This window comes from Hydra vulgaris, chromosome 14, assembly GCF_038396675.1.
Source record: "Hydra vulgaris chromosome 14, alternate assembly HydraT2T_AEP".
In the NCBI taxonomy this organism is placed as follows: Eukaryota; Metazoa; Cnidaria; class Hydrozoa; order Anthoathecata; family Hydridae; genus Hydra; species Hydra vulgaris.
In genome coordinates this window covers 38,421,824-38,433,854 of record NC_088933.1, presented here as the reverse complement: position 1 = coordinate 38,433,854, position 12,031 = coordinate 38,421,824, and the positions used below count along the sequence as shown (strand labels likewise).

General features: G+C 25.0%; 1 protein-coding gene across 1 annotated transcript in view; it reads right to left on the bottom strand.

The window, feature by feature from the left end:
• Positions 1 to 10,116, bottom strand: part of LOC105850306 (uncharacterized) — a 110,571-nt gene extending 100,455 nt beyond the window's left edge. Inside the window, exons 1-2 of the mRNA XM_065817391.1 lie at positions 9,994 to 10,116; positions 9,274 to 9,440 (exon numbers count right to left, since the gene is read on the bottom strand). The gene's annotated coding sequence lies outside the window, so the exon portion shown is untranslated. The remainder of the gene's footprint in view (positions 1 to 9,273; positions 9,441 to 9,993) is intronic.
• Positions 10,117 to 12,031: the final 1,915 nt, after the last annotated feature.

Here is a 12,031-nt window from a genome sequence, read left to right as displayed (position 1 = left end):
TTTTAGCATGTTAACAGCGGCTGTTTAACAAAAATACATGGAAACTATTCTGTTAATCTAACGGAATTTTAACGGAGTTACGTAACATACGCGCAATGATAAAACTGCAAAAACAGAAGCCACTTTTATCTATTAATGGAGTACGTTATTTCTCTATAAATATTTATATCAAAGTTATTTTTATTTAGTTTATAGTTTAAGTATATAAATTATTTATTATATACTTATTAAATATATATTTTTTATGTATCTTTTTTTTATCACTATTTGATTTCCAAATCAGCGCAGTACTTAAACAATTATCAGTGTTTTTATAAATTACAATACTTTGTCTGAACTTTAAAAAGCGGCTCTAACTAAGACGTATTAATTACGTAATGTCAGCTTTTTCTTTTTTTTTACCCCTTGTCTGTTTAATTGTTTATTTGATAAAGATCTTTGTAAAAAAAAAGTTTGTTTTATATTTTATATAACAAAAGGGTGCTAAGTGAACTGTTTATACTTTTTTTTATAGTTTTTTTTTGTGTTTTACTTTTTTTAGTTTTTACTTAAAACAGTAAAATAAATTGAAAAAAAAAAAAGTACTAATATTCTACTGCAATTAATATTGTTATTGTTATTATTTTTTTAATTGTTATTATTACATTCTTATAATATTAATATGTTACATTATTATCACATAGACAATATTATGCGGGAGTTATTGTGTATGCAAAAAATATCCATGATGCAAATTAGTTCATTCCGTTAGCATATTTTGAAATCCTATACAGGCTCAGAATATGCAGCTTAATGCGCTATTTGATTGGTTGATTTTCAAGAGAGGCATGTGTGCGGTTGTTAATAGGCGTATTGAATTATCATTAAAAAAAAATAATCACATAAAAATCAAGTAATAATGACTAAAAATCATGATTTTTCTATCAAATTTTGTACCTTAAAGAATTTATACTTTTACAAAATTTCACAAATCAAAACATCAGTGTTTTTCAAAAAAATTTCTTGAAAAATAAAGGTTTTGAAAAAGCAGTTTTTCTAACGGTTTTGAAAACTCTAATAAGGCATAAATAATGGATTTAATAACTACAACAAACATAAAAAGGAAAACCATTGTAACAAACAATAAAACAGATGATAAAATTTGAGTATGCTACGATTCTTAAACAATATATTTTTCAAAACAGTTTTAAAATTACCTTATAAAATAAATAGAATATTAATAACTTGGTATGATTTTTTTCACTCGAACTTAGTGTGAATATATTACTATTAAACTTTTTACTATTTATACTGTTTCATACTAATTTAGCGTGAATTATATTTTTCAAGCTAAAGGATAGAACTGAATGGGAACTTAGTGACTAAGTTTGCATTCAGTTCTATCATTCAGCTAGAAAAATATAAAAATAATATTATCAAAAAGCTATTCAGAACATTACCTTAATTACTCCCATATATAAATTATATACATTACTAAAACATTCAACATCGTGTCGTATGTTTTAGTAATGTATATAACATCAACATGGTTTTGAATGTTGCTGACATACAAAATCATGTTGATATTTATTTCCAATTTAAAATTACTCCTTTAGATGTACTCCTAATCAGTCTTCTCAAAATTTAGGTTAAAAAGCAACTTTTTTAGGCCTGGTAGATTCACGTGGAACATCTAAGCTAGTTCCGTAGAACATAAATATAAAGCAATAACTTAAATTAGTAACTCTTTATAAATAAAAAGTTTTTATAATTAACAAGTAAATAACAAATTAAAAGCGTTGTATCATTATAAGCTATCAGAAAAAAAATTCATGTAATAGTTGCTAAATATTTGTTGTAATATAGTAAATTAATCACCTAATGGAATAACTCCTAACGTGCCACACCTTAATGGATAACTAAGGGTAAAGAGTAAGAAAAAAAAAATTGCACACTTGTAAAATCACGTTAAATGTACTATTTAAAAACTTTATACATGAAAAAAACATGTTTGTTCGATATAGCTGTTGAACTAAATAAAATACTTATTATTGTATTCTTTAATTGGTAAAAAAGAATTAAAAATTAACTTCTAACAACAATTGATTTTAAATAATATTAAATAAAGGAACAAATTTTAATAAATTTATACTTCTTATCATATAACATTATTTTATACTTCTTATCATATAACATTATTTTGTACTTATTATCATAATAAGTAATATGTAATGATTTATTTGTATAAAAACAATTTTTTTTTTTAATGGATACCTCAGATAATTTTACGTTTTCCTTAAATTTGTTTAACTTTTATCGCTTAGTTTCTCAAATTAATTTTTTTTTTCAATTATTATAAAATAAAAAAGTGCCACAAACATTTGCATTTTATAATGCCATAATCCATCAATACTTCTTTTTGCTTGTAATGTCAGTGTTTTTATGTAAATGTAGAAAAAATTACTGTGCAATAGAAAAACATAAATTCTCTTCTTTTGTTAATTTTTCAAATAAAGAAATAATATACAATTGTCATCTTTTTTATATAAGTTAATGTAGCCAGCCAAATTTTTTAAATCTTTACAGAGTACTTAATGGTTAAGGATGATGTTTTTTTAGAATGATGTTATAAAAAAGATATCAGTTTCATCAAAATTAAGGTTGAAACAAAATAGAAAAACAAAAGCTCCTCAGAGTTCATATATTCACATGGAACATGTAAGTTAGTTTTGCAATCAGTTTTTTGAAAAAACTCTAATGTTCAACTCTTTATAATCAACAAGTACAAAATAGAGTTCTTCACCAGTAGTATGGTAAAACTGCATATAAACTTTTTATGCATAAAGAACTTTATCAATACTCTGTTACAACTGCATGTAAACTTTGTATTTGAGTATGCTTCAAGGCCAACCACATTATATTTTACGAGAAACACATTTATAGATTTTTTTGAATTTACTTTAACACAATGTGTTATAGTAAATTCAAAAAAATCTATAAATAAATGTGTTAAACGCATTCATTTTTTTCCACTTCTTTAAATTAACAACAGATAAATTCTTCATCACCAGATAAACTTTATTGAAATTTTGAGATTTTACGAGTAAAAATTATTTTGTTCAAACAGATTTAGCAGATAAGCTCTACTACTCTCTAAGTACTGAAATTAAAACAAATTTCCTGCGTTATTGATAACACCAGGCTTGTATTGATAAGCTTAGTTCATCATTACTTTCAAATTCATTTCCTAAGTCTGGTTGTTTTGATTTTAATTATAGTAGGCATTATTTGTACGCGCGTACAACTAATTATTTCTAAGTTGTACGCGCATATTTAAACATAAGTTATTACTAATTAATTTGACAATTTCACTTAAGATTTTTGTTTAATTTAACTTTATAATTTTTTAATACAAAATAAGAAAGTTTATAAACCCAATTTAATAAAATATTAATATACTTTTTTGTTTTGTTTTAAAGAATATCTGCCCGAACTCATACCCTGAGTAGATGTATGTACACAATTAAGTTTTGTTATAAAGAACAAAAAAGTCATAATAAGATTTAAATATAAATGAAAAATAGTTCTTAATTTTGCTTGTTTTAGAAGCGCTCATCTCTGAAAAAGATTGTTTTGATATGGGCAATATTGAAACACTTTTTGGCGACTTGTTAAAACGTGCAATGCAGAAATTGCTAAAAGAAGGAATTAAATAATATAAAAATTTCTCAATTTTTTTTAATTATTTCATGTATAATAACATTTAAACAAGTAAATAAATTTTTGACTTGAAAAAAGAAACTATTGCAAGATTTCGGTGTCATGCCTAAATACGACGACCATACGTTTGATTGGACGTCAATTTTGGATGGATTTGGACGTCCGCCAGACGTTGTAATTCGTCCAAAAAGTGTCTAAAAAGGACGTTCGCTATGAGCGGACAAAAGGTATTTCATTTGGACGTCTACCAGACCTCCATTAAACGTCCGAAATGGACGTCTTATGTCCAATTTGGACGTCCGGTAGACGTCATTGGACGTCCAAATTAAATTTAAAATACCTATTTTGAAATTAATCATTCCTGGATTTCTAGCAAAAACAAAAATCTCGTCCTAAAGAAGAATTTATTGTAACGAAACGTATTTTTAAAGCATATTGCAAAACCCTAATGTTTTGCAACTAGTTTATAAAAGTAAATCATATTTTTCTAAAACGATTTTGCTGTAGTCTTAGTCAGTGTCTAATATCATAAGATCTATTTTCATAGCTACATATCCTAAAAACTACGTTAATGGTTTATAGCTCTTTGTTTTTAATCCCATATTTTTTTTTGTTCTTACTCCAAGGTCTCAAATAGAATGGACTAGGGTCTGGAATGAGCAACTTAGCAAACAACATAGTTTTGTCTTGATAAGTTGTTTATAATTAAGATCATTTTTCGTTTTGTTAACTAAATACAAGTTCTAACCTTACAAAAATATATTTTAGATAAAGTAAACACTATAAAACTAGTTTTTCTTAGAAATTTTTTCAACATAATAAGTTTTTGTAACATAATAAATATGTAGGAATACTTTAGGCAATATATAATAAATATTAAGATGTATGAAATATTTTGTTATTTAGACTTAACCTTTATCTTTTAGATAAGTTAAATAATTAATTTTTTAGATAAACTAAATAATTAAACTATTAGATAAATTAATTTTTTAGGTAAGTCATTTTGTATGTCATTTAGATTTTGCCTTAAATTTAAGAAACCTCAGGCTGTTTTTGAATAATTTCTTAAATAAAAATGTGTATAATAGAATTTAAATTGCTTTTCATTACATTTCTTTCATATTGGCGAAAAGAGTTTATTTCACCAATATAAAAAAAATGTAATGAAAAGCAATTTAAGTTTATATCGGCTTATAATATAAATATAGTTTTTATATACATACATATGCTATAAAATAAATAGCTGGAGCTAGAAGAAGAGATAATGTCTTATCACTGAGCACCATTTTTTATAAAATCGTAATATACAAATACTTTATTGTAAAGACGTAAATATATAAACTAGAAGATAACATGTCGTATTGTTTTATTGTAAAGACGTAAATATATAAACTAGAAGATAACATGTCGTATTGTTTTACATAAGTTTTAATGCATAAAGTAGCAAATAGTTTACGTTCTTTACAGTAGCAAAAAAAAAAAACTAATGAATATTACACATATATACTACCACTCTGAGAGAAAGAGGTAATATCATTAATAAACTTTGTCATATGGATTTTGAAAATTAGTTTTTTTTTTAACTTATCCTAATTTTTTTATTTCAGTTTATTTAAAAGAAACATTTAAAATCAAGCATAGTGTAATCCATCAATATAAAGAACTGTTTATATTCCTTTTTAAATAGATCTAGAGAGGTTATCTTTGTATTTGCTATGTATGAGATTCTTTTCCATAGATAAGGTCTATGATACTCTTAAACTATAATTTTAAAGACTGTAATTTGATGTAAATAAATTTTTATAAATATTTAATGCTCCAAATAAACACAGGAGAAGTTCTTAAGGTTCTTCTCTCTTAGCACCAAATACAATTCGACGTGAATGTTTTTGTTTGCTGTAAAGCTATTTTAGTTTTGTATAATTAGTACTTGCCCAAGCGATGTTACAGTATCTTAAGTAACAATAAAATAAAATAGAATAAAAAATAAAAGATTAAAAGCGAAGTATAAACATTTTAGTGATTTAAAATTAAGAAATGGTTAAAAACAAAATAAATAGAATAATCAAGTTTTAGGAAAAAATTAATGAGAAAGATAGACTAACTGCTTTTATGTTAGTATTATGCCAATAATGTAATTATTAAGATACGTAACAATAATAACAACTTTATTACAGTCGCTGTCTAGTATAGTTATGAAACAAAAGCAATTTTGGTATAAATTTGAAAATGCAAGCTATGTAATAATAAACATTACCATTGTTAAATATTAGTGAAATAAAAAGGTCAAACAACTAGTTAACGATAAATTACTAACAATTATTGATAAAATATTGCATAGTTTCTAATTGCACCATTAACCACTATTCACTTTGCTATCAACTTGAGTTCCTATTTTCATACACAAAGACACCTTTCATACTAATTCAGACCTTTTTCTTCCTTTTTTTGCCCATGACATTTAATCCATCGTACCATTACAATCAGAACTGTTTTTTTCTAAAAATGCTTTCGGAACATCTTTTTCCAAGAGAACAGCCTTGTTCAAACTTTTGTTCAATGCTCATACAAACTTATGCCACAGTTATAAGTCTTAAAATAAAAAATACATTGCACTCCCCAATGATTATGCTTAAACAAATGTTAGATTGTCCGAATATCATTCGCAGAATTTTAAGTAGTAAAATTTTGTGGCGTAGTCCAAATGGTATGCTATTAGTTTTTGCTAGACTAACCATTGTAGTGCCGATTTAAACCATAAGACCAAAGTTCAAACAAGCGTCAGTTCTCCGTTAAAACAGCAGCCTCATTTAGTTTTCCTATTTCTGCAGCTATTATTATTAAAGCACTTAGTTATTATTAACGCGTTGCTTTGCTATTTAAAGTATTTGTTATTTTAAAGAATAAATTTGAAATGAAAGTGTATTTGCTTTTGTTAATTAAAATATAATTTTCAAAATTTTAAAAAGCTGCTCTTTCTTTTTATTTGCAAAATTTTTTAAATCAAAATAATAAAATGCTTTTAAGGTGGTATTACCTCGTAAAATGTTGAAATTTTCGAATTTTTTTTTCTTCAAATTTTAAAATAGAATCATTGTAGGCTTTAAAAATGTATACTTTTACTATGTTTATGAGTAATTTAGTGATATAAAATGTTAATTTATATTTGCAATCTAAAAAGGAAGCCCTTAGCAACTGCATAGCAACAAGAAACAATGCTTTCTTTTGAGCTATTTTTATATATTTTGCTTAATGTAACGCTTACTTATTATAGTTATTTATTTATATCTCCTTTGCTTTATATCAACTTTGCAAATAAGTAAACTCCAATGTTGGTGTTTAAAATAAAATAGATTTTGAGGAAGTAAAGAATTTTATGAGTGTTGTTGTGATTATTCTATTGAATTGTTTAATTAAATTTTTATATTTAAATGCAATTTTCTTAGATTGAAAATAAAAAAATTACAGGAGATTAAAAAGAAAGTATTTTCATAGAAACCAACATAAAGATTCAGAGCAAAAAAATATTTCCTTTGAAAGTGCATTTAAATCAGACATGTTTGGTACAAGTGCTAAATAGTTAAACAAAGAAATCGATTATATTTCAAATTGAAAACAGTTCAAATGAAAACGAAAATACATCTGAAGACTTTTATTTTTTATATTCATGCATTTTGGCATTATAAAAGATTTGTTTGAGGAGTTCTTGTCTTGTTCTGACTGTAACTCACCTGTTAAGCTTACACATGTTGGAAATGAACAACATGGGTTTTCACTTAAGTTATTTATAGAATGTAGTTTTTATTCAGCATTCACGTTTTCTTATACTTCTCCTCAATTTATACGTCATCAAAATAATAAGCTTGTAAAATAGTTAGCACATGGAATTAACTATTGCATATAGTGTGGCATATAGTGAGATTGGTAAAGATAATGCAGGCATTCAAACATTTACAGCCATGATGAATATGCCATTTTATAAAAATTAAAAGTTTTATTAAAGGGATAGAATTACTGGAAAACCACACCTATAAAAACATTTTAAATTTTCCTGTTGCATCAAAAACTTATTGGATCCAATACTCATGGAACTCAGTTCTGAAGTACTTTTATCAATATGTTTACACAACCACACACAAAATCCTTATGAGTTCTTTAACCAATAATTTGGAAAGGACATTTTGTTTCAAAAAGTATTTTAGACTTAGCTGTTTTCTAAAAAAGCATTGTAATTAAACGTGGGCTGCACCAACGTCATCCCATAAAGAGGAGTGGTATATATATGGCTAACATATGCTTCCCACACGTGGGCCACATGAAACTCTTGCACAAATGAAGTATGGCGTTCGCTCTTATTTGGTGTGGTTTTAATATTATAAACATTATAGCTACATATAGCCACATTAGTCAACCTTGGTTAATCCCGAAACGCATTTTTAAAATGCCTGGTTCCTCTATGTTACTTTTCAACAACAAATAACAAAAGATATTACCCGTAAAAGATATTATCGTTTAATTTCTTTTGTTAATAGTACAAAGAATGAACCAAAGAATACTAAACTTACAAATTTAAAAGACTTAATTTCTATTTTAAACCGGTTTTTGTTAGTTTTTTATAAAATTTTAGTTTTTTAAAAAAAATGGAAAACTGGAGTTGATTTGTTACAGTTTTGGAGCTAAGTTGATTTGCAACTTGTTTCTTGTACGACTTTTATTTTATTTCACATACTGATTTATATTTTCTTAAATAAGTCTGTGACTCGATTCATTTTTTTTTCTGTTAATTTTTATTATGTAAATTTTTTTAGTCTGGTAATTTTGTTACAGCTAATATAAATAACTTCTTTTATTTCTTTTTACTTATATGTGCAATATGTTATTGTTTTAAAAAAAAAAATAGATTTTATTAAATAAAAAATAATTTAAAAGTAATATTTAAACCAATTTGAACCGAAGCAAGTTTTCAATAACTTTTGATTAGTCATTATGATCAAAATTACAAACTGTGCGAACCTTGTCTGGTCGCATTCAACAAATTCTGCAACATTTGCTGCTAAAGATTTTTGCTGAAATTTGTATAAACAGCCGTGCTACAGCTGTTTTTCAAAACGCCTATAATATAAATAACTAAAATTTAACATTTTTACAAAATAAGCTCATTTAGATGCCTAAAAGTATTATTGAATAAATATTTTTAAAGAGTTTATAAAAACTTCATTTTTCCCTAAAGAACGTTTAAAAGACGTTTAAAAAACGTTTAAAAGACATTTAGAACGTAACTTTTAAAAACAAATGCCCGTTGGGAAAAAGAACAAAAGCCATACAATACTTTTACAGAAAAAATTTAACGTGGACGTGGTGTGAAAAAAACCAATATAAAAAATTCATTATGGTAATATGTGGCAGTTTTGCAATGCCTTCATACATCAACTTAAAATAGTTTATTATTATTTATTATTTAGTTGATACAAAGAAAAAGTTCATCTATTAAAGGGTAGTGTAAATTTTATTAATAAAAGTAATGTTTGAACTTTGAAAAATGATGCACTCTAATGTAATAGCTACTATACTTACTTGCAATAAACTTTACAAACGCCTCAATAGAATATTTGTTTGACGGTTTCCCAGAGTGACAACAGTTCATCTGCATTCATCAGCAGTTCATCAGTCATGAAGACATTCAAAATGCTTCGTACTATGTCTGATATGTATTTTCCACCTGCTGTTGCTAGCCAGTTAATCTAAATACAGAAAACTAAACTATTTATAATAGTTGAGTTACATTTAAACTATTTTATAAATCAAAAGTAATTAAATAATACTAAGACATAAAACCATATAAATATATACATATATACATGCATATATATAATTACTAATAAATAAAATTATAAAATTTATTAGTAACTATTTATATAATAAATATTATATAATATTTATAATTTATTTTTAAAATTTCTCTATAAATTTTCAACTGAATTTCAATGAAAGTGAACGGAAGTTTTACTTAAAATTTACAACCACATTTTGTTAACATTTTATTAATATTTGAGTAAAAACAGTGAGGCCATTTCATCATCCTGACATTGCAACAACATCACATCAAACTTTTGTGCGTTACTCGCTTTCTTAAATAAACTTTCATCAGTATGACCAATTAACATACGTTCTATCAGATGCTTTATTTCTTTTGTTGTAGAAATTACAGATTTTACTAAATCTAATCAAATATAAATAAATCTAGGTATTAAAGAGAGAGATAAACTAATATATGTATTTGAACAGACTTCTCACCTTTAATTAGGTTTTCAATGGAGCTCAATCTGTATTCAATTGACTGTGTGATTGGTATGAGGGTGTGAGTAGATTTTTTGGTGTGAGCAATGTGAGGGGGTGGCAAAAACTCCTGAGATGACTACAACAAAAACACAAAAAATTTCAGAAAATGTAATATAATAATGTGTAATATAAATAGTTTTCTAGTTAATTACATTTATACAAATAACTATAATTTATTTATCTTTAATTATAGTAATACTACTTAACAACAAACAAATAAAGCTTGCTGAAGATAAATTTATTACTTCGGGATCATTTAGTAATGACATAAAGCTTTTACTTGAATTTCCTTGGAGTTGTATCTCTCTCAAAACATTCTAGTCATTTTTCAAATGTTTATATCTTATATTATTGTTAACATACTTTAACTTAAATTTTTTTTATCAAGAAACATGTTCAATACTTTAATATAAACAATTAATTTTCGCAAAAAAAACGCTGATATTAGGCAATATTTCCTCTGAATTTCTCAGCGTTTATCAACTGCAGGTAAATGTTTACCTGCAGTTGATAAACGCTGAGAAATTCAGAGGAATTTCTCAGCGTTTATCAACTGTTAGGTAAACATTTACCTGCAGTTATCAACTGTTATCAGCAATCAAGATTTAGAAAGATGCAAAATTTATGTTGTATTTTGCATCTTTCTAAATCTTGATTGCGAAATATTAGTTATATATATATATATATATATATATATATATATATATATATATATATATATATATTTATATGTATATATATATATATATATATATATATATATATATATATATAATTTATATAAATAATTTATATATATTTAATTATATAATATTTATATCCATATGTATATATTTTTATATATTTATATAAATATATATAAAAATATATACATATGGGTATAAATATTACATAAAAAAATATATATAAATTATTTATAAATATTTTTTTTTCCGACTTTGTTTATATTATTGATTTCATATATTTGATATTTTATTTATATATATCTTGAATAGGCATATAATTAAATGCCTATTAAAGATATATATAATAAAATATCAAATATATGAAATCAATAATATAAACAAAGTCGGAAAAAAAATATCAATAACATTTATAATTTACTTACATTGCTTGTTATTTTATTTTATTTCAGAATATTTTTCCGCTTCTTTTAAGCGATTGTGCTAAGTTGATTTTTTCTCTCTAAATAATATTAAGATGTTTGGAAAAATTTATGTTGGATAACAAGCCATTAAAATACCCCTTAAATTTATATTGTATACCAACAACTTAAATTTTCACTAACAAACTACTAAAATTGAAAAGGAGTAATGTCATGAAATCATCTAGCGATTTTCATAATAGAATAAAATAGTTTTATTTTAAAATTTAAAATGTGATCTTAAGGCGGATTTCCACAAGACAAAAATAATCGCGCGAAGCGAATTTTTTGTCGATACGCATGCGCAGATGAATCATTTCTGTCAAAATGAACAGAAATTTTTTATCTGCGCATGCTTATCCACGAAAAAATTTATTTCGCGCGAAAATTTTCGTCTTGTGGAAATCCGCCTTTATGCAGCAAGATGATGTGTTTTATATGAATGGCCAGGCCCGGTTCTAACAGTTTTCTATGTGTAGGCGAGATGCAAATTTGCCGCCGCAAAAATTAAAAATGCAATAATTTCCAATTTGAAGGAAAATAGAAAAACACTGAAAATCAAACTTTAATATATTTTTATTTTATTACGAAAAATTACACACAAAAAAAAGTAAATAAAAAAACTGAATTTATACAAAAATAAAAAACAAAACAAATTCCATTCATGAAAAAATAAAAAACAAATCGTAATTAAAAGTGAATTTTCCTAGCTTTTAATTCTGCGAAATCTTTAACCAAATCTTCTATGTCCAAATGATCAGCAATTTCTTTCTCGATGGAAATCGTGTATAACATGTATACAAACAAACGCTTTTATTACTATATTATTTATTTGAAAAAATTAGTATG